This window comes from Vigna radiata, chromosome 1 (genome assembly GCF_000741045.1).
Source record: "Vigna radiata var. radiata cultivar VC1973A chromosome 1, Vradiata_ver6, whole genome shotgun sequence".
Classification (NCBI taxonomy): domain Eukaryota; kingdom Viridiplantae; phylum Streptophyta; class Magnoliopsida; order Fabales; family Fabaceae; genus Vigna; species Vigna radiata.
Genome location: NC_028351.1, coordinates 18,718,911 through 18,725,444, shown reverse-complemented (window position 1 = coordinate 18,725,444; position 6,534 = coordinate 18,718,911).

The window sequence follows — 6,534 nt, the reverse complement described above, 5'->3', positions numbered from 1 at the left end:
CAATACTTGGTCTTACCACTTATTATTACTTGATACGATTCAGTACACTTGTCAGAGTCTTAACAAGTTTTTTGGCATCGTTGCTAGGGACTTGTGGTATAACTATTCTATTTGTGTGATTCTTAACCGATTAGACTTTTTATCTTTTTATCTTTTTATCTTTCCATCTCTTCAATTTTGTGTTGGCTTTTTAATTTTTTTATCTTTCTATCTTTTTATCTTTTTATCATTTTATCTTTCTATCTTTCTATCTTTATATCTTTTTATTTTTGATTTTTTTCTCTTCCTATCTTTTTATCTTTCTATCTTTCTATCCTTCTATCTTTCTATCTTTTTATTTTTTTTTTATCTTTTTATCTTTTTATCTTTCTATCTTTCTATATTTTTATCTTTTTATCTTTCTATCATCTTTCTATCTTTTTAATTTTTTATCTGTTTGTGCTAATTGGGTGCTCTAATGCAGTGTTCTTTAGTGTTTGCAGGATAAAATTCGAAAATTTGTACTAGGAGCACAAGATCATAACGACCTCTCCATTTAGGTTTGGAAGTAAAGAAGACTGCCAGTAGTAGATAAAGAAGATAGATAATGAAGAAGGCAAATAAGAAAGGAGAATTGGTTCACCAACACCCTAATGTGAAAAGTGACAAACCCAAACCTGACACACCAGTGTAATTCAAGAATAGGTTATGAGTTGTCAAGACTATCAAGGCAAACGAAGTTCTTGAGATTGAGGATCCTTATTCTAGAAGAGTGAAGTTGGAGACAAGAAAATTGTTGAGACTTTGTTGAAGGAGGACCACCAACATCAAAAATCCAAATTGGGCTTAATTGGGTCAAGCTAGTGACGTTAAAGAAGCACTTGCTGGGAGGCAAACCAGTTTCTAACTTTTTCTTTTTAATTGATTATTTGTGTGGTTTGGTTTTGATTTTTCTTTGTGTTTGAATTTTTTTTTAGGACATATGTTGCTTCTGATGGCACTGATGAAAGCATCTACTGATGGATGCTGCTACAACATCTACTGATTGATGTTGCCATGATAAGGATGTGGAATAATAATATCTACTGAAGGATGTTATGTGATTAAGTATCTACTGAAGGATGCTATGCGATTAGGCATCTACTAATGGGTGTCATTGACAACATTTACTGATGAATGCTGATGAAGATGAGAAAGATTAGCATCTACTGATGGGTGTTAAAGAGAAAGATGTGCATCTACTGAAGGATGCTGGAGGATTATAGGGTCAGGCTCATGACGTTAAACAAGGGCTACCTAGGAGGCAACCCAGTTGATTGATTTATTTTTGTTTCTTGTTTTAATTCCGTTTTAGTTGCATTTAGGGGTTTGATTGTTATATGCATAAGTGGAGGGAGTAGAAATTACATGAAATTCGAAATTTAAGAGTTGAATTTGAGTGGCATTGGAATATGAACACTAAGGGCGAGTTAGGAAGAAGGAGGGTGAGTATCGCGCATACCGCTCAGCGGCAATTAGCGCTGAGCGCTGACATTACAAATTGGTTTTTGGGTTTCCATTCGACCCTCACTCATTTTAGCCACTCCAAAGCTCTCTCCAAAATACTTTCTCCACTTTTCCCTTCACCTCTCTTCACAAAAACCCTTCCTCCACCATTTTAGCACCTCTTTTTCTTCCAAGTTTGGGGTTTTATGAGAGAACAGCTATTTGGGGTTGATTCCTCCATATTCCTTAGAAGATGTTTTGTGTTCTAACGTTTAATAAGATTTATTGTGGTTTTGTGAATTGTACTTGATGTAGGGATGACCTCCTCATCAGGAAAGAGGATCAAGACTGTGGGGGGAACGAGAGGAAGGAATTGGAGCTGGAGCAGCTGAAGCTCAAGCTATGGAGGAAGATGATGAGGACGATGATTTTGAAGATGCAGAAAAAAGGACAGGAGGAGGATTCTGATGACAACATGGGCTGAGGAGATGAGATAGTGTCTACTAATGGATGTTATCTGCACTAGAACAAGATTTTTCTACCTTTTGTTTTTGTATTTTGAAACTTATTTGCTTCTGTTTTTAGTATAAGGTTTGATGTACTTGGTTGAAAACTATATCTGATGTAGTGGTTTGATATTGATATTTGTGTATGATGGGTATTGCTTGATGATGCTTTGATATTGATGATATTGAGATTGTGCATTATATGTTGATATACAGGTAGGTGTTCACAAGCTACGTGAACAGATGCATGATGTTGTGATTGTGGTTATGATGTTAAGTAGGGTGTTTATCTGGGATATTTGGAATATTGAGTGAGCTTATATGAGAGGTTTTGAGCTCTAGAGTTTTTGTTGTGAATGCTTGCTATATACTTGAAAGCATGAATGATTTTGCCCAAGTTTTTATGATTGACTGAATTACATGTATGTGCCATATGATCAATGCCATTTTTTATTAAGCCCTTTCTTAGCCAATGCATAAATTTTCGTCCCAATGAAAAAGAGCACAATGCGTTCTACCCTTTTTGAACCTAAGCCTGAAACAAGATGTGAAACCCCGTTTTGAAAATCTTGACCTGAAGTTAAGTTGAGAATTATTGTGAGATATTGATAAAGGTTCAAGTTTGGGGTTGTTGGGAAGATTGAAAAAGAGAAGATAAGCATTGAGCTAAAGTGTTGAGCAAAGCATGAAAAAGATGAAAAGATAGAAAAAGGTGGAAAAGATAGAATGAAAGATAAGCTCAATGCAAAAAGGGGAAAGTTGGGAGTGAGTGAGATTGGTTGCTTAATGAGAGTTTGTGCTTGAATGATGAATGTTGAATAACTTTCTTAACTCAAGGATTTTGTGACCTAGAAAAGCCAATTTTTTTTATTAGCCCAGCCTCATTATAAACCATGAAAAAGTCCTTGTGATGACATGTGTGTGTGAGAATGTTTGATTCTGGTAAATGAAAGGCAATTTTGTTCTATGTGACATATTGATAGTAGAGGGAAGGAGTGACCTTTATACACCTTTGAGTGAAATACTTTTGAGTGCTTAAGTGAAACACCTTATCTGGTGAGGAAGGAATCCATAAACCTATGGTTATATCTATCCTTAGCTAATTGATCATTCATGAGAATAGCATTTGTTGGATATTATGTGACTATGTGAACACCATGATGAGTTTCGTGAATCAAGGCATGTGTACATCTTGACTAAATTCTATTGATGAGCTTATTTGAGTGATTACTTGTCTTGAAAGAAAAAGTTTTGGATAGAGTTGAACGATTGGGATGATTTGTGGAAGACCAAGTTTCGTCTTGTTTGCTTCAGGACAAGCAAAGTTCTAAGTTTGGGGTTGTGATAACGGTTCAAAAACCGTTATTTTTATACTTAATTTTGATATCAAATGCACCCTTTTTGCCTTAGAAACTTGCTTTGACTCATGATTTTGCTTTAGTTTTGTGAATAAGAGAGTTGAGGATATACTTAATGATTTTATTACTAAATTCCCTTGATTTTGTAGGTTTTTGGAATGATTTGAAAGAAGGGTTGAAGTATTAAGGAGTTGCACTACAGAAAAGTCAACCAAAAACCGTAAAAGTATACTAGTCGACCAGAAAAGTCAACCAGTCAACCAGAATGTTTAAAAGGTCAACCAGAGCGAGTTTTGGGTCAGTTCTGGGATTTTTATGATCTGTTTTGGGCTTGGACCCGTTTTCTACTATTTTTATGTCCTATTTAAACCTAGACACCCTAGAGAATGTATCTTTTGATGACTTAAGCATAAAAACACACTTTTCACCCTTTTAGGGGCAGATTTGGGGATGTGGGAGCTCTCCTCTTCTCTTTCTAGGGTTTCTATCTCTTCCATTCCATTGTATACCTAGTTTCTCCATGACGATGGAAAACTAATCTTATTTGTTACTAGGGAAAGATGTAACCTCTAAACTCTCTTGTATTTGAATTGATTCTTTCTTCTTTCATTAATTGTTAGAGATATTCTTCTTTCATGTATGGCATAAATCCTATAATTTGTAAGTCTCATGAGGAGATATCGAACTCTTAGGGTTGGTGGATTTGGGGAAGGTGACAATTCTCCTCTTCTCTCCTTAGGATTGGTATCATGAGATATCTACAAATCATGATCTGGGGAATTCTCTCAAGAGCAATATTACCTAGACATAGGGATAGGAGGACCGATTGCCTTTAAGCTTATGTGCGAATGTAATGCATGATCAATTGCTAGGGAGACAAGACATTATAAGCTAGTAATTAGGAGTAGGCTCTTTTCACCAAGACATTGGGTTTAGGGTAAATTAGAAAGTGGCATTGGCATTAATGAAGGAGTAGAATTCATTTACGCATGAGAGTGATTAGGTGAAATCTAAACCCTAACAACATATTCATCTCATATTATCAACATCATCCATTCTCTTTTGTGTTTAGCCTCAATTGATCAAATTGCATTCATGTTTATTTTTCCGCACTTTGCATTCAAAAACCCCAAAATATTGTTCTTATAGTTTTAATTGGTTAAGCAAAAGCACAATTGTTTAGCATCGTCAGTCTCTTGAGAAAACGATACTTGGTCTTACCACTTATTATTACTTGATACGATTCGGTACACTTGTCAGAGTCTTAACACTTATTGTCATTGGCTCTCAGAGGGGTGAGTATCCTCTTGGGAGCAAGGACCAGGTCCACGCTCAAGGATTCTTGCAAAACCTTTGCCCATGGTGCATTGAGCAAGGTGTACTGATGAAAACATGGACCGCGAAGGTCCATAGGGTGCAAGCCACTTGATTTGTCACTTCCGTCACTTGACTTCTTCGATTCTTTTTCTCTCACCATTGTCAGCCTCCGACTGTCGTTTCTTGCCGAACTCCCAGATATCTTCCACTCTCATATCCTCAGCTACCCACTCTCTCAACTCTTCCGTAGACTCGGACAACTTTTGGCACAAAATGTCAACAAACGGTTCAGGCTTCAAAGTCGTCACTATGTGCTGTAAGGCGAAGTTAGGATGCAAATCCTAATTTGCCAAACAGTCTCATTGTAACGAGACACGAAGGCCTGCAACAGTTCATCATTCTCCTGCTTTAGATTCTCTAGAACTAGGGTCGTCAGGTCCTGGACTCAGCTTGAGGCAAATGTTGAAGTTCTCTACAAAGTTGGGCAAAAGCTCTGTACTAGATTGCATCATTGGCAGTTGATGGGCTGTCGCAACCCACACAAATTTGATTTGCAATAGAATGTAGTATAGCTAGGGAATGACCCCTAGGTCGTCTCCCAAAGACCAATTTTGCGGTTCAGAAATTAAGTCTAACACGAAGTGGGGGGGTTTGAAATGTTTGTGGTTGTAGGAAAATTAAAATTAAAATACGGATTAAATTAAATTAAAACGCAGATGTAATTAAATACAGATTTAATAAAAAAATGTTTTTGAATAAAAAAAACAGTCGGTCATTAACTTAATTAATTAAAGCTAGCATGACAACTAAATTATTTCTACCACAAATACAAGACAACATGAAGACAAAATAAAATATTAAACCCCAACAATGCAACAAACAATTATCTAACATAGTTAAATTAATTTAAATGCAAGGAGAATTAAACTAAATTAAAACTGGAATTAAATACAACCGAACATTATTAAAAACATTAAAAATGCCACACTAAATTAGAAACATAAAACACAACTCAACAAACTAAGTAAAATAAATTAAAAGCAAAAGCAATAAAAATAAATAAATTCTTTCTACCCTTTTTAGGTGACCAAGTGTCCAAACAAAAGAAGTTGCAAATGAAAATGCTGCAAATTAATTTTCTCTGGCCGTGACCTATGGAGCTACCAATGTTTCATTCAAAGAAAAGAAAATAAATTAAAAATGCAAATGGTTTCCCAGCATGTCAAGGTCGTCTCAATCCAACATGTATTACCATTTAAAACTCAATTTTAGAACTTGAATGAATATTCTTTTCTCCACCTCACAACCGTGCACCATCACTTGCTCTTTTCCCAATTCAATTTTTATTTATTGAAAGCAAATAAAAGAAAAAAAACTCTCACGTCCCTTCTAGCAGCAGCCGTTGCTATTCAATGCTTCAAAGAATGCAAAAGTCCTTCTCTTCCATAAACAAAGTAAAAGAAAACCTCATGATGTGACAACTACTATTCATCTCCAAACAAATGAGTAAAGTTTCCTCTCTCAAAATCAATCACCGTGAAAGCATTCCTACCTCCATCAAATCATTCTTTTTTTTATATTTCTTAATGCAATGAAAACTCAAAGTGAACACCACACCTTTTCATATCATGTAAATAAATGGAGTCAGAGCATATTGCTTGAAGAAAAGAAATATGAACTTTCAACAAGTCGTAACTGTAAGCACATAACACCATGATTTACCTATCATGAATGATCTAAAAGAAAGGAAAAGTGCTTTGCTTGACCAAAGAAAAGTGACCACCGTGGGTACCTAGAAACCCAAGATAACGATGATTCATTACTTTACTGCACAAGAAGCAAAAGGATAATAAAATATGTTCTCTTCATTTAAGCATCAAAACCGTGAT